Genomic DNA, 27962 nt, shown 5'->3' on the forward strand with positions numbered 1-27962 from the left:
TATATATATATATATATATATATATATATATATATATATTAAAAAGAGTTTGTATTACATTTGTACAAAAATTATATTCATCGAAGTGCCGAGATTAAAAAAAAAACCAACCATGTTCATAAGTCATGAGGTTGAGAGTTAGGATAGTAAAAAAATATGAGGAGGCATCTATCCAAAGAGAAGAAACCATGTGTTAGAAACCATGTGTCTTGGCATGTTCTTTGCAACCAAAATATGCAAAATCATTGAGGGATCTAAAAGCACAAAGACGTTGTGGTGTTGTGGCCACAACACTCCTCATAATTTTTTAAAACTTATTATGGGGACTTTCCATGTAAATTTTAGTAAAATCATTTCTTTACATATTTAATTTTGTTAATTTTATTTTTTGTTTTGAATTCTCCATTGCATGTGTTTAGATGTCAACGTTTCATTCTCATTTTTTATTTGGAAAATATTCTTAGTCAAAGTTTGAAAATATATTAAAATGCATTTTACTTGTATTTTGAAATATAAAAATATTTTTGAAATATAAAAATATATATATTTAATTAATTTTAATTTACTCAATTTATTAACCTACTTAGCTTGTAAAAAAAATCAATTATTTAACTATTTTTATAATTTAATTAATTAATTTAATATTTATTTAAAAAATTCAATATGTAGATTGAAAGGATATATATATATATATATATGCACTAACTATATCAAATATATTAAAATTTAATAATACAAAATAGGGAGGGGAATATTCTTTCCGGGTTCCCTTTTCCTGGAAGTTCCAGATTGTGTATTTTTCATAGTCTCTGAGGTTGACTGGGCCTCGAGATAACATATACATTCCAACACATTAACATTAAGTGAGAGGGGCATAAAGGGTGTTGAAGAGTATTAAAGAAAGAGAATAAGGTAACACATGAGTTAACTTTATATTATAATAAAGTTGGAGGAAAATCTAACGTGGGTCCCTTCCTCCACTCCCTCACTCCTCTATACCCTTGTACATTTTTATTAGACATTAAAACTAAACTTCCCCTCTTTTAAATTCATATTTTTTAATAATATATATATATATATATATATATATATATATAAACTTTATTAAAGATAAAGATTATTAAATTGCCTATATTGTTTTTCCTAGCATTCAGTTAGTTTTATTAACTTAATTTTTATTGGTCATATTTTGAGTTTTTTTAAATGAAATTGGACAAATAAGAGTTCGTTGGAAAGATTGTTCCATGGAGAAGGATATGAAAGTGGTTAGATGACTAGATTTGGTCATCAACTATTCCAAAATTTAGCAAAAGTGGCAGATCTGAATTTGCAACAATAATTAATTTCTTAAGTTTGTTTTGGAGGAATTTCTTTGGCAAAGAAGATTTTTTTCATTCCAATATTATTCAATTGCTAATATTTTCTTCATAGAAAGCAATAGGGAGTTCAAATTTTATTTTATTAATTTGATGAATTAGTCTTGAATTTGTTAATTGTTTTTACATAAATTTAGAAATCTAAGTTTTCTCTTTATTTTTAATTGGTTTAAATTTTATGTTGTAGAGAATTTGTTAGAGATGATGAGGCCCAAAAGTCTTAAAGAAATGAAATTGGAACAGCCAAGAAGAAAACAGGGATTTTTGAGCTTAAAATCAGAGATCTAAACTGCCTTATAACAACTCTGCTTTTTAGGGATTTTAGTTTGTAATTATAAATAACACTTTGGAGAATGAGAGAGAGGTTCCTCTTTTATGCAAATAAAAGACTCTTTGCACTAGTGTAATGGTATTTCTTATTATAGGATTGGGGAAAATACTCAGCTATGAAATTTGAGGGTTTTCCTTTCTAGATTCAACCGTTGTTGGAAAAACATATCTTGCACTTTTGCAGTTCTTTTAGTTGTTATCAAAGTTGATCATTTTGGGAGGTTTGTTGGAGATTCATTATAAAACAAAGTAGGAGATCTAGGTTTAATTATTTAATTTTCAAATAATTTTATTTGTCAATAAAATCATATTCTTTGAATGATAGATCTATGCCAATAATTCCATGTTTTAGCACTATCGTGAGATATGAGAATTGTTGTTTAATTGATCAACTATCAGAACTTGTAGCTACATAGATTTGTTGTTAGTTTCTTGGTTTTATCTTGTATTTAAACATAATTTTAAGTAACTATTTACTCAGAAACTTTCCATCTTAAATCAGTTTAATTACCATTGGAATTGAGTGAACTATTTCCTAGTTTTTATGGCTCATCATTCATTGTTTTAAATCTCCAAACAAAGCATGTTTTGCAATAACAATATTAGTCGTTAGAAATTCTTCAACAACTTGATATTCACCATAAGAGCATGTTAAATCCCCATTATTGTTGAATATTTTCACTTGGTATTTAGGATCCATCTCTTACGTACTGAGTTAGATTAGTTTATTTTATCTTTCTGCATTAGTAAGTAGGCATGCATTTAGATTTAGACTTAGATTTAGTTCTCATATTTTAGAAGTCTCCTTATGCAGGAGAAATATCATTAGTGGCTTGGTTGAGCCCTTATGTCAGCTTCAAGATTTCTTTCTTGGAAGTGCATTGTAAGAGGGCAAGTTTGCTTACCCTTCTATTGATAAGTAATTAGAGACATCACAAGTAAGAAAGGAGAGTGTGAGGGTCATTAGACCCATTTGAAACAATTAGAATCACCATTCCAAATGGATAAGGGCTTAATTGGGGCCTTGATATGGTGATCTCTCCATTGTTTATTTTGGTCATTTTTGGCCATAAACAATTTTGGCGCTAGAAGGAGGGCCATTGATGAGTAGTCATTTTTAGAGTCTTGTATTTTTTTAAAGTTTTATTTATTTGCAATGGCTCATTCTAAACTTCCTATTTGGAGTTACTTCACTAGATATACACCTACCACCACTCCAATAAAGGTAGTAAAGCTCTTGTAAAAAACAAAGTTTAATGGTAAGGAGAATGTTTATGCTTTTGATCATGTTCTTCAATTTATTTTAAATTGTAATGATTATGATATTGATGAAGCTGTGATTTGCAAGATTTTTAATCTTACCTTGACAAGCTTAGGTAAAGACTAGTGTAGATCATTGTCAGTTTCCTATATACATACCTGGTATGAGTTTACAAGAATGTTCATTCACGCTTTTTAAGACTATGATTATGACATTGGAAAATGTATGTAATCAACTTGAAAGTCTTCATAGATTTGAAGAGGAATCTTTTGAAAAATTTCTTATCAGATTTAAATTAATTTGTTTACAATTTCAAGCGTAAGATTTACCTCATCTAATCTAGATCTCTCAACTACTCGAATTAAGCAAGATCTTTTATTTATGTGATGTTAGCAGAATTGCATGTGAAAGAGTATGAAAAGGCACATGTGCATACTTTAAAGGAGAGGAAACATAAAAGCAACCATCAAATCAAAGAACACACGCAAATTGATAACGAAGTTCACCCAGTGTGGGTTATGTCTCCGGGCCCAATGTCAAGAGTGGGGAGGTCACTTCATTAACTACTACAAGATGATGATGAATAAATGATGTGTTCTTTGTCAATACAAGGAAGAAATCCCTTAACTAGAGTGGCATGTCTCTCCAAGAGATGTCCTCTTATAACAAATCTCACTCATATAAGCTCTCCTTTAGCATGACAAAATATCAAAGCTCTCACATGAAGTGGCATACAAGGATCCTTCAAGGATCTCAACATCAAAGCATCATCTTAGAAAAAATAAAAAGAAGACATGGAATTAGTGCATCTTATACCTCCACATCTGGGGATGGCCTAAAAATGCACACCTATGTTGAAGAAATAGACTGGACGATTGAATTCCTAGAGAAAAATCATGAAATATGACTGTAAACTTGATCCCTTTATGACTCGATTAAATTTGGGCTCCTTGAGAATTTCAAATATTCCTCAATACTTTCTTATGCAGACTGACTGTAATTTTGCAACGCAGATGGATAAATTGATCACACCATCGCATTCCTTGCAAAAAAATGAGAAAAACGAGTATAAAGTCGGTTTGGTTATGAAACTGTCATTTTCGGCCCTCTAGGGAATCTTTCAGATTCCATGCAGATTCTTGAGTCAAGGTTCCACCTTCATGGTTCCGTTGTTCAACGTCTACCTCTAAAAAAAAATGAGTGGTCATATCAAAAAACCTTCTGTACCATCAAACTCCTCACGAAATTGTGAGTAATTTGAGTATAAACTTGACATATTTTCGCCACTGTCAAAAATCAACTCCAAGGGAATATTTTAGATTTGTCATGATTCTCCTATGTCAGGGTTCTGCCTCATTAACTATGCCATATCATGTTTCCATTGGGCACTCTCCGTTGGGCGAATTGTAAATTTTGTGGTTTAAATAACCCATGTTTAGCGAGATTCACAACGTGGCTAGCTGGCGATTTGTTGGTTGGGTGTTGTGTTTGGAGGGGGAAGGTCCTGGGATCAAACCCATGGGCTTCCCCTATTGGAGTTTATTTTTTAAGTTTCCATTCCATTTTAGATGAGTGGGGTGGTCTAGCCGAACCATCCAAGCGGGTTCGATCTCTATCGGCCCCATTACAAGTTTTGGGTGTCGTTAGAAATTTGCTTGGTCATATTGGCCACGACCAATATATATATAGATAATGGCCAAAGAGTTAGGTGGGTCCGTTGGGCCCATGTTACACAGTATTTTGTCACACCTCCTACACTTCCTCGTGACATACCCCTGCAGTGCCCGAAACATGACCATTATGCAGTGTATTCATTCATATATGCAGTGCAGTTCCTCCCTAAGACATTGATTGGAAAATTCGTTGAGCTTCCCTTGAAGGAAATAACTCTAAAACCCTAATTTGAGAATCACCACCCTTATGAGACTAAAAACAGTGATGATTTCCTATTGCACTATACTTGACCCATGATGGCATCGCTCTGATCACTTGTATACCTGCGATGATCCCCAAAATGAAATTTTCCCAAAGAGGATGAGAAGCTTCGTGATATAGAAGCTTCCAGAGCTGTGAGATGGAGGTTTTTCGACGTAGATGAGATCAAATTCTCCCAACTTGGCCTCTTGGTCTTATCCCTATGACCTACCTCATTGAGATAAGGGCCTAATCCTATCTTTGAAGAGATCTTCTCTCCTAACTCCCTTTCCCAACCTATATATTCATCCTCTTGCATTCCCAAATGGTTGGTCTATGTCTATTTTCTAGGATTGTGCCTATATGCTACTCATTTAGCTTGGAGAAGGAGTGCTTGGAGAGCTTAGCTTGGACTTGAATATTCATTCAAGGAGAGCCTATCAACATCAAGTCTTGCCTTTATGCTTCCCCTTATTTTCTATTAAATATGCAATTGCTGGTTCATTTTCCATTGATGTGTATGCTCATGTATCATCTATCTTAACATTCCTTGATCAATTAAGTAGGTTTCTTTTGAATATGTTGTTTGTATTTGTATGCCTTTTTGTGTCTTGATCTCTTATGCAGGTGCATAAATGTTGTGAGCAGTAGGAACGAGCCTGTGATGCAAGTGATTCAAGGTCTTCAACAAAAGAGAACGAGATAGCATCAGAGTGAGGTAGGCCATATTCTTCGTTTCTCTTTTCAATTGTAACCTAGGAAAGTGTCTGGTAGATTGTCACTTAGGTTGCTAGTCCCACTCATTGGGCTAGAGGGATCATCTCTGTCTGTAGAGAGGATTTACCTAGACAAAAAAATGGCAACTCTGTTGGGGATGCTATGACCCTTTCCATTCAATCATTCATCCTGCTTTTGTGTTATGAAACTAGCTCACAAAAAGATAGAAAAGATAGATCAACGCCTTAGAACTCAGCCTCTTCGAGGGGGAAACCTCCTTTACATTACACAAATGAAAAATTCTTGGATGATACAAATGACAAAACCTCCTTTCTATATATAGGAGTATAAGGGGTCACAATATAACCAAGCCGACTAACAATAATAATATAAATGCACAAAAATAACAATAGTGGGATTCTATGGGGCACAATAATAACAATAAAGGATACAATGACAATAGTAATGGGGGAATCACTAGTATTGTAGGGACCTAACATGTCCCTCTCCTTCAAAAAAGTGTTGTCCTCAATGCTTGAGTAGTTCTGGATGCTTGTGTATAAAATTCTTATCCTCACATGTGGAATCTTCAACGGGTAAGTTCTTCCACTTGATGAGATACTCTGAAATTAATCGATTTCGTAACTGTCGAGTTCTTGTTTCATTGACTGCTTCAAGTTCCAATATGATTTTTCCTTCCTCATCAAGTTCTGGCAATATTGTTTGAACTGAAATCTTGTCACCTATAACCTTCTTTAAGCATGAAACATGGAAAACTGGGTGAACTCGGGAAGCTGCAGGAAGCTCCAATTTGTATGTCATAGTACCTATCTTTTGCAACACCTTGTATGGACCATAATACTTTGGTGATAATTTATTATCCTTCTTAGCTTGCTTGAGGGACATTTGTTTATATGGTTGTAGCTGTAGGAATACCTAATCACCTACATCAAAACTTCTTTCACTGCGATGTTGATCTACCTACTGTTTCATTCTATTCTGCACCAAGGTGAGGCTATCCTTTAAGAGTTCGACAACTTGTTGCTGATGCTCGATGTGATCTTCCACTGCTTGAACCTTAGAATTTTCTCTTAAATATGATGTGATGGATGGTGGATTATATCCATAAAGTGCCATAAATGAGGTCATTTTTGTTGCAGTATGGAAGGAATTGTTATACCACCATTCAGCCAGAGGCAACCATTTGACCCATTGTGTCTGTTTATAAGATATAAAGCAATGAAGATATCCTTCCAAACATTTGTTTACTATCTCAGTTTGCCCATCAGATTGAGGATGGTAAGATGAGCTATGAGCTAATTGAGTACCAAGACAAGAAAATAATTATGTCCAAAAATTTCCAGTGAAAATGGGATCTCTGTCGCTTATAATAATCTTTGGGTTTCCATGTAGCTTTTGAATTATTTCCATAAATGCAGTAGAAACTGTACTCACTTTAAATGGATGAGATAATGCACAAAAGTGTGCATACTTGGTAAGTCTATCAACTACAACCATGATAACACTCTTTCCTTCAAACTTGGGTAAACTTGTGATAAAATCCATTGAAACCTCCTCCCAACATTGGCTTGGAATCGATCAAGGTTGTAATAGTCCTGGGGTATTAATTGTTTCAATTTTATTTTGTTGGCAAACCAAACCTTCTGCCACAAACTTTTGAATATCCGATTTAAGGCCATCCCAAAAAAAATCCTTCCTAACCCTGTGGTAGGTTTTTAGAAATCCTAAGTACCCTCCTAAGGGAGAGGTGTGCAATTCACTAAGAATATTTTGTTTGAGTTGGGAATTCTTTCATAGGTATAATTGATCCTTGTACCATAATGAATCATTTTTCTAGCTAAATGTATCAGATGTACTGGGATCTTGTTGTATCTTTTGAATGAATGCCCACACTTCCTCATCATTCTTCCATTCATCCCTTGCTTCGTTTATCCAATCTGGTTGGATAATAGAAATGGTGCAAAGAAATGCTTCCACATCCTCATCCTTTCTTGAGAGTGCATCAGCCATAATATTTTTCTTCCCTTTTTTGTAGATGATTTCAAAGTCACAACCCAACATCTTTGTGACCCATTTTTGTTGCTCTTCTGAAGATAATCTTTGTTCTAAAAAGTATTTAAGACTATCATGATCTGTTTTTACCTTGAAGTGTCTTCCCATTAGGTAGGGTTTCCATTTCTTAAGTGCATGTAGTATTTCCAACATTTCCTTCTCATAAATAGCTTTGTATAAGTACTTTCCTTTGATTGGACGACTTTCGAAAGAAATGGGTCTTTCTTCTTGCATTTAAACAACACCAATTGCATTTCCTGAGGGCATCACATTCCACAATGAAAGTTATTGTGAAGTCCAGTGTAGCTAAGACTGGTGCTTGGCACATTTCCTCTTTAAGATGTTCAAAGGCCTTTATTGCTTCTGGAGTCCATGAGAATGCATCTTTCTTCAATAATGTTGTTAGAGGTGCTGCTATTCTCCCATAATTATTAACAAACTTGTGAGAATACCGTGTCAACCCGAGAAATCCTCGTAGATGCTTTATGGATGTGGGGATTTTCCATTCCTTAATGGTTTTAATTTTGCTAGGGTCTACCTTAACACCTTCATGAGATACAATATGACCCAGATATTCCACTTCTTGTACTCCAAAGAAACATTTGGAGATTCTTGCATATAATTGTTTCTCCTCCAATAGTTTGAGCACCATGTCAACATGTTGGACATGATCCTTCCAAGACTTGTTGTAGATTAGTATATCATGAAAAAATACTAACACAACTTTTCTAAGGAAGGGTTTGAAAATGGAATTCATCAAACCTTGAAATGTAGAAGGTGCATTAGTAAGGCCAAAAGGCATGCCCAAAAATTCATAGTGAACCTCATGAGTTCTAAATGTTGTTTTTGGAATGTCTTCAGTCTTCATTCTGATTTGATGATATCCTGAACGAAAATCCAACTTGGTGAAGTAAATTGATCCATGCAATTCATCCAATAATTCATCAATGACAGGAATGGGAAATTTATCTTTAAAAGTGAGCTTGTTGAGCTCCCTATAATCTGGACACATGCGCCATGATCCATCCTTCTTGTGAACCAATACTACTGGAGCAGAGAAAGAACTTTGACTAGGTTGAATTATACCAGCCTCTAGCATTTCTGCAACCATACGTTCAATTTCACTCTTTTGGACATAGGGATATCTGTAAGGTCTGATGTTTGGAGGAACACTTCCTGGAATCAAATTGATAGCATGATCATGATCACGAATAGGTGAGAGGCCTTTGGGAGTCTCAAATACCTTGGAATGATTGTCCAAGACTTTTTGGAGATCTGGAGAAATGGATGATTTTGTTGTGGGAACCTATAGTGAACATAATTGTGCAATTATGCCTCATTGTTATTTCTTTAGAAGCTTTGTCATTCTGTTAGAGATGATTATCTTTCTCGATTTCCCTGCGATACCCCTTAATTCAACTTCCTTTCCTTCTGCAGAGAATTTCATGAAAAGTTCTTGAAAATTAAAAGCTATTGTACCGAATGATTGTATCCTTTGGACTCCTAGTACAACATCAACACCACTCATTGGAATGGAAAGAATTGGGCTATTCAATACATATTCTCCCATGGATAGCTTGATATTATGGCACTTTCTTGAGCAATTTATGGTTCCTCCACTTGCAACCATCACTTGACACTCTGGTGCTGGATATAGGAAGCAATTCAATGCCTTGGCTATCTTACAATGAATAAAATTATGGGTACTTCCCGAATAAATCAACACTATTACCTTTTTCTTCTTGATATGCCCTTCTATCTTGATAGTTTGAGGAGTGGTAATTCCACCCAATGCATTACAAGATATGGTCGAATTCATTTCTTCTTTTTCTAGGTTTTATTCCTAGTGTATATCCTCTTCTTTTGACGTTTCTTGTTCCTTTTCTTCCTCTTCTTCACAATCTATGTAAAATAATTTCTTCTCGGCACACTTATGACCTTTAGTGTATTTTCTATCACAACTGTAACAAAGCCCTTTTGCTCTTTTTTTCTTCCAATTGTTGTGGTGTCAACCTTGTAGGTTGTGGATGGCCAGGGGTAGCAACACTTCCATCTTTATGATTGTGAGTGGTAGGCTTCCTTGTTGCCATAATTTTGCTTTCCATTTTTCTTGCCAACCTGAATGCCTTCTCCAATGAATCTGGTTCCCAAAGGCAAACCTCATGTTGGTGTTGAAAATAGCAACAAGAAATGCTAGAAGTGCTAAAAATAGCACTATTATAACTAGCAGTTTGAGTACCAGTGTTGGACATAGCAACAAGGAATGAAAAATGGAAGTCCTAAAAATAGCATTTCTATAAATAGCATTTCGGGTTAGATTCCAATTTTAGTTAGTCCCTAAACTGAAATTGAGAATTAAAATTCGAATTTGATCTTAGGCGCTGTTTGTGAAATAATTAATTAATTCATCTTGAGTTAATTAGTTGTAGAAAATAAAACATGAAGTCTATGTGAAGACATGCAACGGTTTCCCCTTTGATTGAGGAAGTTATCCCTTGATTAAGGAGATCAGGATGAGTTGTACTTTGAGTTGTAATTAGTTAGCTCAATTAATTGAGTTAAGTCCAGTTAGATTAGTTCCAACAGTTTGTGGAACTGATTGTGAGTTTAGTTAGTTAATGCATGCATGCATGTAACTGTTGCACTTCAAGTAACTGAATATTCTCTCATAAATAACTCATGCATGTCAGTTCAGTCAGAGACCCAGTTGAGATTAGAGGAAGGGACAATGTACTATTAGTTGGAGGATTTTTCCTATATAGGAAACTCATCCATGCAGAAGGAATTATCTCTTTCAGGATTGCACAGTTACTACTGAGCCAAGTGAGCAATGTGAGGTGGGAATTCTCACAAGTGGAAGCATTGGAACCCAGGAAAAATTGTGCAAGGAAATAGGAGGCTTGGAGCGCAGAGGAGAAGGTTTGTGAGAAGCCTTTGACTGTCTATGAGCAGCAGAGGGATTGTACTGAGAGCTGGATAGCTTCCGAGCTAAGGCTTTGTGTAATCCAGACATATTTCCACTTGTTTGATAATACAGAGATTGGGGTTTTAGGCTGAGGCTTTCCCCGGGTTATTCTTCTATTTTCATGTGTGATTTATTTCTCTTCATCTGTTATATGTGTTCTATTTGATCTTGCTCATATTTGATTAAGCTTCCGCAAGTTTGTTGTAGAAGTAGATATGGTATTTTGCTTTAGTATATTGCATTATCAGGTGATCTACAGTGGGAAAATTCTACATGGTATCAGAGAAAAGGTGATCAAAGCAAAGAACAATATACAAGAAGGGAGAAATTCGAAGTTTGAGGTTTCTGAATATAGAAATCAAGCTCTTATCACATCTCAATGTCACCAATGGCGTTCAACTGTTTAAGACTCGAGTATGCCCTTGATGGCAACTCGAATTATATAGATTGGAAGGATCGCATGGAAGTAGTATTAGAGGACAACGGACTAAAGGACTTCATTGATCAAGAAGTCCCCAAGCCGGCATCAGCTAATGCTACAAAATTGGCAGAATGGAAGAAATGTGTGGCTAGAGCAAGGAGAATCCTCCTAGAGGGAGTTCAAGACCACATTGTCTCAAGCCTCCATGGGAAGGAGACATCATTTTCGATGTGGAAAACACTGAAAGATCTATATCATAACAACAGCATCAAGGGAAGCTAGCACTGAAATACAAGCTTCGGAAAATGAAGTGTGAAAAGGGCGACACAATCTCTACATATCTGAACAAGCTCACCACCTGCAGGGATGATCTTAGAAGTGTAGGGATCATGACCGCCGATGACGACATGGTGAGTCTAGCTCTCCTCGGTCTTCCTAAGATCTAGCATAGCTACCAAGACTCGGTAAACGTAAGAGAGAAACTGCCAGATTGGGAACGATTTTGGTCGGATCTGATGCAGGAGGAGATACGAAGAAGCACCAAAGATGTAACTTCTTCATCCAAGGAGGATGAAGAAAACTGTGACTTAGCGAGTAAGGCAAAGAAAGGGAAGGAGAAGGATTCTCATCCCAAATCCAGTTCTTCCCATGGTGGGAAGAAGTTTAAAAAATCAAAAGTGTGATGCTTTCATTGTCATGAGGTGGGCCATTTTGCTACAAATTGTCCACTGAAGAAATCCAAGAAGGGATCCTTGGAAGGATCAGAAGGTGAGGCACTGGCCTCATTGTTCGATTTGGATTTCACACTCTTCGCATGCATGGTTTCATCCATGGTGGGATGTGGTTGGTTTCTTGACAATGGAGGTTCTTTCCACATGACTGGCAACAAGAGTCTGTTCAGTACCTTGGAGGAGAAAGATCTCCAAATACTCATAACAATGGGTAATGATGAAAAGTATAGTGTCTCAGGTGTAGGCACAGTTGTTTTTTAGAGGGAGCATGGAGCTCGCATTACCTTGACCGATGTCAAGTATGTACTAGGACTGAGGAAAAATTTGGTGTCGATCGCAATGCTGGAAGACAAAGGCTATGATGTAGTCTTCAGTAAGGGAAAGGTTTTCCTTTGACACATCACCACGAGACAAGTGAAGCAGATCGGTTCATAAGTCAAGAACCTGTATGCTCTTGAGGTTCAATATGCATGCAAAGCCTTGAGGACCAAGGCAATTGATTGAGACTTGGCGGTTGAGAGGGAGAGTAAATTACCTCTCAACATGCAGCGCTAGAATAAGTCTTAGACAATTGTGGATCAGCCACAATTGGTGAAGCAACGTCAGGAGGTTGTGGAGCAGCCACAACTAGAGAAGTCGAGAGGAGATCGAGTAGAGACATCTACTCATGCAGAGACCTCCAGTAGTGGGAAATCTCGAGTCAAGTGGGCAGAGGGATCACATGCATCCATACCTCTAGTTAGGAGGTGGGGCAATATGGAGTGATAGTCCCAAGAAGGTTCGAATAGGGGCAGGATCATTGAGGTACCCAACCTCTTTAATTAGACCTTGCTACGGGAGCCCCGACGAGGAGTAGCAGGACTGGCTGAGTGGGTAGAGGCAAATGCGGATGGAGTGGTAGAGAGAGCTACAATGCAGGAATCCCAATACAATGCAAAGCTAGCAGGCTGCAACAATGCGAGAGGCATAGGAGTGTTGCACCAATGCAGGATGGCACAGAGAGGTGTACAATGGTGCGAGATGCATGGAGTGTTGCAGCAGCTCAGAGGTCAGAGAAGGAGCACTTGTCAGAAGCAGAGGAAGCTTCAAAATCAGAGGATGTTTCTAGCCCAACAGGGAGGTCAGTTGGGAGATTTTTTGTTTCTAGAGTTGTTGGAGCAACAACACTTGGGAAAGGTGTTGCATGCAGAACATTCTAAAGGTTCATGATCGGGTTTGAGTTGAATGCCTTTCTTGTTGAGAGGGAGTGTTGAAAATAGCAACAAGAAATGCTAAAAATAGCACTGCTATATATAGCAACTCGAGTACCAGTGTTGGACATAGCAACAAGGAATGAAAAATGGAAGTGCTAAAAATGGCATTGCTATAAATAGAATTTCAGGTTAGATTTCAAGTTTAGTTAGTCTCTAAACTAAAATTGAGAATTAAAATTTGAATTTGATCTTAGCAGCTGTTTGTAAAATAATTAATTAATTCATCTTGAGTTAATTAGTTGTAGAAAATCAAACATGAAGTCTATGTGAAGACATGCAACAGTTTCCCCTTCGATTGAGGAAGTTATCCCTTGATTAAGGAGATCATGATGAGTTGTACTTTGAGTTGTAATTAGTTAGCTTAGTTAACTGAGTTAAGTCCAGTTAGATTAGTTCCAACAATTTGTGGAACTGATTGTGAGTTCAGTTAGTTAATGCATGCATGCATGTAATTGATGCACTTCAGGTAACTGAATATTCTCTCATAAATAACTCATGCATGTCAGTTTAGTCAGAAACCCAGTTGAGATCAGAGGAAGGGACAGTGTACTATCAGTTGGAGGATTTTTCCTATATAGGAAACTCATCCATGCAAAAGGAATTATCTCCTTCAGGATTGTGCAGTTACTACTGAGCCAAGTGAGCAGTGTGAGGTGGGAATTCACACAAGTGGAAGCACTGGACCCCAGGAAAAACTGCACAAGGAAATAGGAGGCTTGGAGGCTAGAGGAGAAGGTTTGTGAGAAGCCTTTGATTGTCTATGAGCAGCAGAGGGATTATATTGAGAGTTGGATAGCTTCGGAGCTAAGGCTTTGTGTAATCCAAACATATTTCCACTTGTATGATAATACAGATATTGGGGTTTTAGGTTGAGGCTTTCCCCAGGTTATTCTTCTGTGTTCATGTGTGATTGATTTCTCTTCATCTATTATATGTGTTCTATTTGATCTTGCCCATATTCGATTAAGTTTCTGCAAGTTTGTTGTAAAAGTAGATCTGGTATTTTGCTTTAGTATATTGCATTATCAGGTGATCTACAATGGGAAAATTCTACAGTTGGATGTTATCTTTTTAAGTCCCTATGAACACATCAATCCTATGCTCCTCTGGAATATCTTTTACCCTTATATTCAATTTTTGGAAGTCTTCAATGTGCTCCATCATTGAACCATTTTGTTTGAGATTTATCAATTGGCTAAAAAAGTGTTGCTTTTTGTATCCTCATAATATGATATCATTTCATCCGTAAAAATAGCCCAAGTGACAATTTGTTTATGAGAGCAAACTGATTTGGTTCCAAATATAAAGTTGCAATGCATACCTTTTGTGTGTTTTGCACATTATGGAGATCAAAAAATTGCTCCATCTATAGTATCCATGTTCTGGGATCCTTGCCATCAAACTTCCTCATATCGATCTTTGGAACATGGTGGTTCTTCGATCCAACGTTAGAGTCTATGAAATCATGATTAACATTTATTTTGTTCTCATCATGAGTTTCCTTTATTACCCTTTCGCCATCAGTAAGAATTTCTTGTAGAAATTTTGTCAAATCTGTCTTCAAATTGTCCATATTAGCTTCCACGCCATCCATCTTAGCTTCCATGTCATCCATCTTAGCTTCCACATCATTCATCTTAGCTTCTACGCCTTTCTTTAAACCATCCATCTTAGCTTCCACGCCTTTCTTTAAACCATCCATCTTAGCTTCCACGCCATAAATCTTAGCTTCTACATCTTTCTTTAAACCATCCATCTTAGATTCTGTTACTATTTGCGCGAGTGACATTTGTTGCACTTGGTCTCATAATTTTGATATATCATGTTGCATTTCTTCCTCTTCTTCATGAGTCATGCTAGAGCTTTCAAGTTGCTTACTAGGTGTTTCCATTTTCTTTCTTTGGGGCATCAATTACCGATAATAATTCTTCACTATGCCCTTTGAATTCCTTCAAACTAATTTTTCAAACCAAGCTTATGCGCAAATTTTAAAAAAACTACACACCTTTTTTTTCCACTTTGTAGGAGCTTGATATTGAATTTGACGTATTTCTGTAATTTTGGATCTCCAAGGTCTGAAATTTCTTCCTGCGGTAACTGTCTAAGTAATATTTCTAACTCCACAAGTCTGATCAAGATTGGATTCTCCAATGGAGAGTTATGCCAAATCTCCCACGATGACCTGAGTATAGACTTGTTTAGTAGAGCGAACTTGTACGATGTGCCGTGGGTCACTGTTTCAACCTTAGGTTCTGAAAATGGTACCCAAAAAACTACAGTCCGTCCTCTTTCTGCAACTTCTTACGAAAATTCAATCTGATGCTCAGAGAGAAAGTTATGACGATTTTCCCAAGGTGACCTGTTTGGAATGTAATTCTGGGGTCTGAAAAACCCTAAATTCCTCAGATTATATCTACGAAAATATAGCGAGACAGGGTCTAAAATTTGGATCTGAGGTTTAGACTTATTTCTTCTTAAATGGGTTTTTAGTTTTAGCTTCTGAAACTTTGTAGAGAAAGTGTTATAGCGATCATTCCACGATGACCTGTTTTATATGAAATTATGGAGCTTGCAAAAACCCTAACTACCTCAGATCATATCTCTGCAAACATAGCGAGACAAGATATGAAATTTGGACCCGAGGTTCAGCAAGATTTCGTCATAAATGGTTTTTTTTCACTTCTGAAATGTCGCAGAAAAAACGTTATAGCGAAAATTCCACGATGACATGTTTGGAGCAGCGAAACCCTAGAATCCAAAGCTCTGATACCAAATGTTATGAAACCAGCTCACAAAAAGATAGAAAAGATAGATCAACGCCCAATAATTCAGCCTCTTTGAGGGGGAAACCTCCTTTACATTACACAAATGAACAATTCTTGGATGATACAAATGACAAAACATCCTTTCTATATATAGGAGTCTAAGGGGTCACAATATAACCAAGCCAACCTAACAATAATAATATAAAGGCACAAAAATAACAATAGTTGGATTCTATGGGGCACAATAATAACAATAATGGATACAATGACAATAGTAATGGGGGAATCACTAGTATTATAGGGACCTAACATTTTGTGTTGAGTTTGACCAACCATTCGTTTTAAAGCTTGTTTGTTTGTTTATAACTTTTTTCACTTACTGGTGATTGCTTGAAGGTTCGTAGTTTTCGCTGATCTTGAAGTTTTTTTGGTTTTATCTCATATTTTTCGGCCATCGCGGTTTTCTCCCTAATAGTCATGATGAAATCACGGATGTGTTAATTACAGTCATGATTATCGTTGTTTTTCCTATGACAGGTGCGATGATCCCAAATTTTTAAAAAAATTAGGTTTTTCTTCTTGATTTCATTATTTTTCCTTCTAGCAGTGGTTTGTGAGTGTGATTATAGTGTTATTGTATTGGTTGACATGTTTTATTGACTACAATTTCCTCTTGCTTTGGTTTAAGTGTGTTTGAAGCTTGATTTTCTTTCTAGGGTTCCTAGGGTTTCTAGGTCACCCTTCATTCACTCATTAATCTCTTCTTCATAGATCAGTTACCCTTGTTCAAAGAGTCTTTTTGCATCTAGACATATTTTGCAAGTCACATTTGGTTCTTTGGTATAAAGTTGTTTTCATTAGTTTCGAATCGAGTAGATGCTTTGAAAGTCACTTTAGTTCCGTTAGCAAGCAATAGATTACAAAATTGTTTGTTTTTTATTGAATCGAAAGGAAGTGCTTGTTGTTATTCTTGTGTTTCAGAAAGTGAAAGTGTGTATCATTGAAGTATTTTCGAAACATTTCTTGCATTCAAATCAGAAAGTGAAAGAGATTTTCATGATTAGTGAATTGTTTGCATTTTCTTTTTCTCTTTTGCACTAGTTTGCATTGATTGCATTAAAGTGAAAGGAAGATCATTATTGCATCTTTAGTGAAATGAAAAATATTTTCATTTCTATGGCATTGCATTTGTTAGTAGAATGAAAGATTAGATTTCATTTTTACTTATTGCATTGGAAAAAAATTATTGACGCTTTTTAGATTGTTTGATGCATTGATTGGTTGTTTCTCTTCCTTTGTTAGAATAGCCTTCATTGAATGAAAAGTTTCATTTTCATCATTTAGTTGCATTCTAGGAATAGGTGACATCATTGAGCCCTCAAAACTGAAACTTAATTCAATATTAAACTTAAAATTTACCTCAATTAACCTAAGGATCATTTGAAACATTAATGCTCATACTTAGTGGTCTAGGTTAGGGACGTGTTCCAACATCTCTAAAACTCAACAATTGTCGTTTGCAATACTCTTGCATTAGACAAGTGCTAGCATGGACTTGTGCTCCTCATACCATCGAGTATATAAAAGGAGACCCTCATAGGTTGCAAACCTTTATCCTTAGGAAGTCGAGTTTGTCGCCCTGTAAACATGATACACCGAACACAACATTCATGGATATTTCTTGTGCGTACATCATGTCCTTGGTAAATTTATTTTCTAAGGTGTATATTGTAGTTCACGGTTACTTGGTAATCCCTTTTGCATAGAGTGACCTAAGTAGTCATTCGATCTTTTCTGACTCCTTAAACTTGAAAATATCATCGAGAACTTGTCCTTTCAATCTCGCTAAACCAACAAAAGTGACCATAGTCACCTTTTCATCCTTTTCTCGACTCTTAAAAGATGAAAAAGCAAAGTTTTTGTTTCAAATTCTAAAAATAATTGTCCACGATAACATTTCGAAACCATGCAGTTTCTTCTTGGCCCAATATTGAGTAGATCCTTGTAAATTTTATTTTTAATCAGCCCTCAATGAATCTCCTCCCCTTTTCTTCACTTGAGAGAAAGTCATCATGGCTGAACCATTGAGTTCACCCCAAATTTCCCCTTCGTTGTCTGATACTGAAGGGTCTTCACAAGGAGTCCACCTGGAACTTCCTCATTCACTTGAATCTCAAGGTCTTGAACTTGGGATTGTCCCAAGCATTTAACCCCTTTCTTCTCGTCCACCACCTTCAGATTCCTTGTCAACTCAAGAATCTAATCCAGAAACCCCTGAGAGTCCATAGGGGTTTGTCTTATATCTAACAAATATGTTATTTGATCATGTTGTGATATCTCCTCAACGTCCTTACAGTCCTTACGATCAACCTCATGTTCCTTTGGAGTTATCTCTTGTTGAGCGCCAGTATTGCAACAAGAATGCTGCAACTCCTAGGTTACCAACTTTACTTTATCAACCAGGGGTTTGTACAAACTTGGAGGTGGCAGTGTTATATACACAAGTAAAAGTGATGGTTATGCCTGTTGTCACTGTTCAGCTGGCGAGAGACCACTGGGGTTTTCAAGCCAAACTTCTATGGAGTCATAAGAAGCTTTATTTCTTGATGGAAGAAAGGTAAATCTACTCTAAGAGAGAGCTACTCTATTGCAATAATGGAGAAGACTGAAATTCAATGCTAAATCACACCATTTCCTAATTAACTACTAAGAAACTATGCTTTGTAGAAATGCTAAGTCAACATGAACCAAAAGCAACTATCTAAGTTATAGAAGTAAGAAGCATCAAACATCACTAATGGCTGGAAGGGTTAGGAGATGGTTAGATGGTGTGGGATACCTTTGGGGGGCTTTTGGTAACTTCCTAGAGGTTTTCCCTCTATTCGGCCTCAAAACAGGCCATTTCAGGAAAACTTACAAGATGTACTAGAAACCTACACGATTCCCTATAAACCTACAGGATACAGCCGAGAGCAAAATGTGAGGTGTTGGAGGTGATGGAAGGCTTAGGAAAGGTGTTTTATGGGTGGAATGGAGTGGGATAAGGTCTAGGATCACTCAAAAGTCAACAACAAAGATAAGAGATGGTTGGATTCGCTCAATGTGCTTGGAAGAATTTCTATGAAAAATGATGAAAACTAGTGAAGGTGATGGTGAAAACAAGGGATGGCTAAGGTGGATGGAGTGGAAGGTGGTTGTTGGCTATGAAGTCTTAGTCTCCTCCTAAATCACCTGATCTACATAAAACATGCATATCTTCCAAAAATCTATGTAAACAAGAAACATTCTCATAAACTAGAAAAACAGAATTAATGAATTAACTGCCTACATTATGCATGAGGAAAGTTGCTGAAAGGAATGAAAGAATGGATAAGATATACTACAAAAATGAAGATGAAAAATATGAGAATGGAGTCCTACCTTGCAAAACTGACCAAATACTAATTTAAAGACAACAAACTCCAAATCTCATAAAAGAAATAGAAATATGTGTTTTTGGGGCTGCTTAAGGGTCCCTTCCTCAAGTCATGATCCCAGAGGGAGGAAGTGAGGCCGAGACACCTACTAAAAACCTTATGGTGATCCTTTTATCCCTGCTAACCTGCTACTAAAGTAAGGCACAAATGGAAGCAAACTAATAAACAACCAATCCAATCTACACTACTTGCAATGGAAATGCATCTAAAAGCAAATTAACAATGAAGCTATGAAACTACACTAAACATACATATACAAGAAAGAGGAGCCTTGGCTGCTAGGGTTGGGCCCTAACCCAAGAGCTTCAGCCCTCTAAGTTAACTTAGTGTTGGCTCAAAACAAAACTCATTCTTATTACCAAAACAGAAAATTACATCAATAAAACTTTCACAAGTCTGGAGCTCAAAAATAACTTAGAGTTTTACAACCAAAATCTGAATCCTAATGAGGCTCTAGGCCTCTCTACTTATACAATTGAAGTCCCCAACGACTTCCTTAAAATCAGGGAGGCTTGGCTCCTAAACTCAAGATAAACTAGCTCTTTGTCTCCCACTTGTTTGGTTGCCTTCTAATCCTTATGGCTTAGCTGCTTGCACTCCGAGCTGGTGTGATGGATGGAGGAATATTCAAATGAGGAGGATTTACCTCCGACAATCCCTCTCCCATGTCCCATTCAAGTTTTAACCTTAGTATTTGCAAAAATTCCTTGATTTTCTCCTTCAATCCTTCATTCAATGCATATTAGTCCACTAGGGATAATATCCAACTCTAACTCATCTCATAAACAAAATATAATAAAAAACATGTAATAAGTTGTGAGAAAATTTGGTTTGACTAAGTTAGGAGGTAAATTATGGCCCATATAATTACCGAATGATGAGGCTCATCATCAGCCCCTACTAAAAGTGTTGCTCATCCTCTGAGCAACTCAATCAATATCCATATCCTTCATAACTCTAGTGGCCTCCCTGACATCCCATACCTCTGCTGTGGTTTCCTCTTCTTGTTCATATAAGCTTGCTTTCCTTTCTACCTCCTCCCACTGCCTCCTTTCTTCTTCTTCCTTCCTTCCTTCTAGCATTCCTAAGAGTAGTGGTGGACTGAGTTTCGGCCAATCCAGTTGACTTTTAGCCTTTACATAGATTGCTTGTACATGGGTGTCCTATTTAGTGCTTCTCTCAATCTTTGAGGAGAGTGGTACTCTCTTATCTTTAAGCTGTATGGCAATGTGTTCCATCTCCTTAGGCAAGCATGTATGCTATCATCCCCTAATAGCCAGAACATGTCCTCAAAATGTGAAATTTCTTGCTCTTGGGTAGCAAGATATCTAGGTGCAAGCTGAGGATCAGTTGCAATCAAATTATGGGTATTGATGAGGGCCATGGAATCTGACTGTTTAGCTCTGATCATAAGAGATTCAATTTTCTCTCTTGCCAATATCTTATTCATCTCTGCAGCCCTTGACTCCTCATGGTTCATCCATGATGCCAAAGCCATCAACTTTAGATCTCCTAGCTTGGCATTAGGGTCCCATACATTCATGTCTCTTAAGGCCATGTTGTGCAAATAAAAATCAGCCATCTTGGACCTATCTTCTAGTGTGCTATGATCAAAAAGATCAATGAATTGCCTGTAGTCATGAAATGGCATGGTGCCTCTCTGTGCTAGGGACTTGATTTGGAACTGCAGCCACTATTCCTTGAGGTATAGGGCATAAGATTTAGTTGTCATCCTACACTGGATTGCTTCCAAAGAGATACTAGCCATACATACCAATTGATTCTCTCTTTCCTGCAGTTGTCCTCTCAACCATTCATTTTCTATCTCTAGTTGATTTTTCATTATGGCCTCTCTATCTCTCAAGCTACTTAGCTCTCTGCCCATCTCCTTGAGCTTCTCCTCCATGTTCCCAATGTATTCCACCCCCTTGGATTTGGCGATATGCATCCATCGATGAGTTCTAGCTCTCTCCTTCTCAAGCTCGAAGAACAATGGAATAGCAAATTTTTGAGGTATGACCCTGCCTCCAACAATACACATGTAGTAGGAGTCAAGGTTAGGTTGGGGGCTAGGTTCTTTTGACTTTGGGTCCTCTTCTTTAGTTTGTTTCTTCTTTCCTACCTCCCTTTCCAATTTTTGTGCCTCTTGTAGGTCCAACAAAGTATCCTATAGGACTACTTCTGCTTCCTGTAGATTCTGCTATGTATATTGTAGGATTGCTTTTCCCTTGGAGGAGGTTGATATAGTCATAGGCCTTCTCACATAGGTGATAGGAGACTTAGGGGAAGGCATTTTATCCTTTTGTTTAGGGGATTCTTCAATCACAATGGGAATTTTGGTTGGTGTTTCAGGTTTCCCCTACCTTATTCTTGTGCTTTTCCTTCTACTGAAATATAAGGGGGTCTGCCTCTGTCTTTTGCCTTTTTTCTTAATGGGGGTGCTAAGAGCAGTGAGGGCAGCTGGTGCCTCTCTCTCAGTTAGTTTTGGAGACACCCTAGGTGACTCCTCCTTGTTTTTTGTCCCCTCTTTTCCATTGCTTTCTTCACCTATGTCCTTCCTTTATTCTTCCTCTTGTAGATCCTCAACATCTTTATCAGTTTCCTCCTTAACATCCTCCTCTGTTTCTTCATCATCCTCCTTCTCTTTCTCCTCTTCTTCTTCATCTTCCTTATTTTCTTCTATTTCATCTCCTTCTTCATCCATCTCATCTTCATCTCCTTATGTTTCTTCTTCTTCCTGCTCTACTTCTTCTTCCTCTGCTTCAGTCTCTTCCTCTTCCTCTTCACTGACAGTAGGACTAACATCATATGTGAGAGATTTGATGTCTTCCTCTGCCTGCATGTCTCTGAAAACTTACCATGTTATAGGAATTCTGAGGTTTTGGAGGGCATATTCTATAAGGATTCTAATTAACCCATGGTGAGCTAATTGTTGGGAATTTCCCTCTTGCACTTTGATTCTTGAGTCTATTAGTGATTGCAACAGGAAGTATGGTATGCTGAGCCTGTGGTGAGGGGGTGTTTCTGCTCCAAATATCAATTCTTCAAGAAGCCTAAAATGATATCCATAGACCAAAATATACCTACCCTCACATGAAATGTATTTGATTAGTTGGTAGCTTACCTCATTCTAGGGATATGGCAAACTTTCTCTCCTTACTCCATTTTTTTCCTCAGTGGGTTCCTCACCTTCTAAAAATAATTTCCTTTTGGCAACCTGGCTATCTCCTTTGTCTTCCTTCCTCCATGGTATTCCTAGGGGAAGTGTGGTAACTCCGCTGATAAGTTCAAGGGTTAGTGATATGGAGAGGCCTCTTACACAAACAGTGGCATGGACTTCGGTGAGTGGAATGAGGGAGAGAGCAAAATCTCGGGCCACCTCATCATCATACCCCATGAATTTTTCGAAAAACCCCATCCAATTATGCCTTGTGAATATTTCTAGTACTTGAGGGTGTTGTTGGATTCTCACAGTGTTTGTGGGCTCCCTCTTATTAAACCCTCCTATCATCTTGGTTGGTGAGGTTTTGAGGAGATGAGATGGTTGATACAATGTAGAAGTAAAAAACTGAGATGACTGTGTGGACAATTCTCTTGCACAGCTACCAAATTCACTCAAACTAGAGGATTTTTTTGATCAATTTACTTGGAAAGAGGAATGTAATTACAAAGCCTACCTCTTCATAATGTTTGCTATGGTCAACCCCCGAGATTTCCCCTCTAAAACTCCTCTCGGCCTATCTTGTAGACTGTCTCTGTGTATCCTGTAGGAATTCCTGTGCATGATCCTGTAGGAATTCCTGTGCAATCCTGTAGGAATTCTTGTGCAGTAAAACGATGGAGTTTTGCTTTCGGTAGGTTGCCTGGGTATGAGAGTGACCTATGAGAGTGAGCCTCGAGGAAGTGAATGCATGAATGCATGGGGACGATGATTATTTCCTCTTATGGTCATTTGGGGTGAGGTGGTGTGCTGGCAGCAGAGGTATGTTTCCATTTTTGGACCGTTGGTCCCCACTACCACCTCATCACTCCCCACTCCTCGTAATCAGCTCCCACCTTATGCATCCATAGATTTAACTATTTTTTTCCTTCTCCTTCTCTATTTTTGAGTTGACTACTGCCACGTGTGAGAGAACACCCTGTTTTGTCTTTGTTGACTAAGCAAAGGTGGCCAAGTTAACTGACCACCTTTTCGCTTATAAACCAACTTACTTGTAACCTTTACATTTTTTTGACTACATGATGCATATGAGAGAGCGAGCGGGATACTTACCTATGGTGCAAATACCTTGCTGCATTTGTTGAAGGCCGGAGGTGCTTACGGTGTGTATTGGATGCATTCCATTCTTCTTCCCTTGTTGCTTTCTGATGATCCCTTTGTTTGTGCAGGTACCTATTGTTGAAGATGGTGGTGTTGTTGCTGCTTTGGAGCTCCTTTTTCCCTTGGATCATCATGATGGAGGCCTGCTGCTATTATGATTTGTATTTTGTGGGATATGCTGCTACAGGATTTCCTACAGGATGTCCTGTAGCTGCTTCTCCCTCAAAACTCTTAATCATACACGTTTATGGGGTTGTGAGGATGGTGACATGGATGCAGAGAGAGACTAGGAATGTGGAGAATGAGGAATACTTAGGATTGCTCCCTGTTTCCATTCTTTTCAAAGACTGTCAATTATTTTTTAAAATTGATTTTGTTTTTAAGGGTGAATGTAGGGGTGATGGAATGATCATGAGTAAGGTATGGTGATGGCATGATGATGGATGGGGTGTTATTTCATTGACATAGCAGGTCATTTTTTTCTTTAGGGTTGCTTCCTGTAGGATTTCTGCGTCACTGTGATTCCTACAAGATCATCCTGTAGGTTTTAAGGGGATCCTGAAGGTTTACAGGGGATCCTGTAGAAAACATAGTCCCCTTGTTAAAAGAAGGAAAGTAGTGGAAAAAAATGAGAGAAATGATAGAGTGATGAATGAAAATGAGTGGAAAAATAAAAATGTGAGTGAAATAGGTCTCTTGGTGATCCTCCTTTGCTCTCTGATTGTCCTTCTTGTTGACCTGCAAAAATAGAAATTTTCATGATTTTTCTCTTTTCTTTTTCCCTTTTTTTTTGAAAACAAATAGGCTTCCTCTGAGAGGTTTTCATCCTAGCTGTTTGCCTTGGGCGCCTCAAGAGAGGTTTTCACCCAGGGATATTTTTATTCTCTTTTATATATATATATATATATATATATATATAGATATATAGATATATATATAGATAGATAGATAGATAGATATATATATATATATATATATATATATATAGATATATATATATACACTATTGGGCAGCCCCAAGAGGTTTTCAACACGATAGTGGGACTCAGGCGCCTCATGGAGGTCTTCACCTGAGCCCTTTTTTTTTTGTTCTCTCAGTGATTTGATGAGGCAGGAGCTGAAATTTTCTTCACTATCATCACCGTTTTATTGATATCATCAATGAAATCTTGCCTTGACAAAGGTATTTTGTAGGTTTTCAATCAGTATCCATTAACAAGTAAAGGAATGGCCTCTTCATCTATGGTTCTGACCTACATTGAACCATTATCATGGCATCTTTCTACAACATAAGGTCCTAGCCATCTTGTCCTTAACTTGCCCTTGAAGTCTTTATACCTAGAATCATATAACAAAGCCCGATCACCTTCTTGGAATTGCTTTTCCTTGATGTTCTTATCATGCCAAATCTTCCTTTGCAATTGAATTACCTCTGTATGTAGGAGGGCCTGCATTCTGAACTCATCCAAACCATTCAACTGGAGCAATCTCTCTTTTTGTGCACTGCTGAGATATAGATATAGTTGGGCTGCCATCCTTAATGTGTTATACTCAAATTCAATGGAAAACAAAGCCCTTTTCCCATAGACTAGCTCATAGGGTGTGAATCTTATGGTGGTCTTATAGGTGGTGTTATAGGCCTAGGTGGCCTCAACTAATCTATCTACCCAATCCTTCCTGTTGTTGCTTACCACTTTGGTCAAGATGCCCTCCAGTGCTCTATTGGTCACCTCCACTTGACCATTAGCTTGTGGATGATAGGGAGTAGAGGTTCTATGCTTGATCTTGTGCTGGATGAGCAAGTCTTCAAGAGGTAAACTGGGTGCCTTGGTCTATGACCAGCTCTCTAGGTCACCCAAATTTGTAGAATACATTCTCCCTTAGGAACTTAACCACCTTCTCCTCTGTTTCTACCTTAATTGCCTTGGTTTCAGCCCACTTAGTCAAATAGTCAGTGCATACAATGATGTACTATTTTTGCTTGGAATGAGGGTCAATAGGCCCAATGAAGTCCGTGCCCCACTTGTCAAATGGCTCGAAAGTCACTTGAGGTTGTAGAGGGATTTCATCTCTTGGAGTAGGCCTTCCAATCCTTTGGCACCAATCACACTGACTAGTATATCTTTTCACATCATGATGAAGAGTGGGCCAATAATAGCTTGCGTGTAACACTTTGAATGTTGTCCTCTTTGTTGCAAAGTGACTTCCACAAGGCCCATCATGACATGTTAGAAGGATGTCAAAGACTTCCTCCTCCCTAACACACCTTCTCAAGATTTGATCTAGGCCAAGTTTGAAGAGATTGCCCCCAATCCAATTGAAGGGGGCGCTCTTCCTTACTATCTTGCTCTTTTCTTTGGAGGACAAGTTTAGGGGAACTATGTCGATACCAAATAGTTTGCTATGTCAGTAAACCATGGAGAGAGAACTGAAATAGAAAATAAGTACTCGTTTAGTAACTAGTCATCAACCATTCCTTCTTCACCTGTAGGCAAATTCAATATGGACAAAAAGTCTGCAACAACATTTTCCTTACCAGGCTTATCAACAATAGTTAGATCAAATTGTTGTAATAAAAGTAACCATCTTATAATCTGAGCATTCACATCTGGTTTATTCATTAAATATTTGATTGCAGCATGGTCAGTATGCACAAATGTTTGATAGTTTGTAATATAATGCCTAAATTTGTTCAATGAATGCACAATAGCCAGGAGTTCCTTTTCAATCACTGTGTAATTTAGTTCAGCCTTTGACAGATTCTTACTGATAAAGTAGATAGCATAAGGCAATTTTTCATCTATCTAACCTAGGGCTACTCCTATGGCTTTGTGTGAGGCATCAGCATGAATATGAAAGGGGAGGGCCCAATTTGGGCCTCGGAGAATCGGTGCAGTGGTTAACTTGTCCTTTAGGGTGTCTAAGGCCTCTTAACAACTTTTTGACCATATAAACTCAGAGTCCTTGGCCAACAAACAAAATAAAGGAGAGGGAAACTTACTGAAGTCCTTTATAAACCTTTGGTAGTATCCAGCTAACCCTAGGAAACTTCTAACATCACTCTGCTTTTGAGGAGGTGGGACCCATTGGATGACAACTATTTTGTTTGGGTCCACCTGCAGTCCTTACTGAGATATTTAATGACCTAGCATGGTCCCTGCAGTCATCAAGAATTCACATTTTTCGAGACTGAGAGACAGTTTCATTTCAATGCATTTGTGCAGTACTTTTCCTAGGTTGGACAGATCCTCTTGAAAATCACAGCCATAAGGTGTAAAATCATCCATATAAATTTCCACCACATCATAGACTAACTCGGTGAAAATACTCAGGACTACTCTTTGGAAAGTGGCAGGAGAATTGCATAGGACAAGTGAAGGTGGTTTTATCCTAGTCTTTCAGGCTGATATGGATTTGGTTGTACCCGCTGAATTCATCTAGCAAAGAGTAAAACTTTTTCCCTTCCAAGCCATCTAGCACTTGGTCAATGAAGGGTAGAGGGAAATTGTCCTTCTTTGTGGCTTTGTTCAACTTCCTGTAATCAACACAAATTCTCCACTTACCATTTTTCTTTGGAACTAACACCAAAGGAGAGACCCACTCACTGTCAGAGAAATGGTAAATGAATCATGCATCTAGCAGTTTTTGCAGTTCTTCTTTGACTATATCTTTAAGAGTTGGATTCGTCCTCCTTTGGGGTTATCAGTCTGGCTTGCAACCCTCTTTGATGTATATGTGGTGAGTACACATTGAGGGGTGTACTCCTTTCATTTCTTTGTAACTCCAAGCGAAGGCTTCTAGATTTTTCTTTAGCATGTTGCATGACTTCTCTTCTTGGAGAGAAGAAAGAGATGGATTTATTTTCAAGGTTCTCTCAGGGCTGAATTCTATGGCTTTGAAATAGAAGGGGTTCGAATTGACCAAGCATAGGTCAATTGGATGATTGTTCCAGGTTTCCTTTACTACATCTTCTAAGGGCAATATGCTGGGAGTTGGACTTTGGAGTAGGTGTTCAAGCAAATCATCCTCGTCCTGTTGTCCTCCTCCCATGGTTATTTCTAAAGTATAAAGTTGGGCGGAATAAACTTCATATTCTTCCTCCTCCTCCAACCATAAAGGTAAATCATGCTCTAGAGATGGTTGAGCAGGAGGGTATAGGACTAACTGCTTGGACATATGCCCATTCTTGATGGTCATATTCCCAGCTATGCAACTAATGTAAGCATTGGCAGTGGCCAACCATGGTCTCCCAAGGATGATAGGGTAACCAGTAAGCTTAGCCTTAGGCTGGAGAACTAGGAAATCTGCAGGGTACTCCCAAGAGTCAATGGAGACCATCACATCCTCCACAATCCCCTT

Source organism: Pinus tabuliformis, chromosome 2_2, assembly GCF_031772625.1.
Source record: "Pinus tabuliformis cultivar Carrire ecotype Pingquan chromosome 2_2, CPIR1, whole genome shotgun sequence".
In the NCBI taxonomy this organism is placed as follows: domain Eukaryota; kingdom Viridiplantae; phylum Streptophyta; class Pinopsida; order Pinales; family Pinaceae; genus Pinus; species Pinus tabuliformis.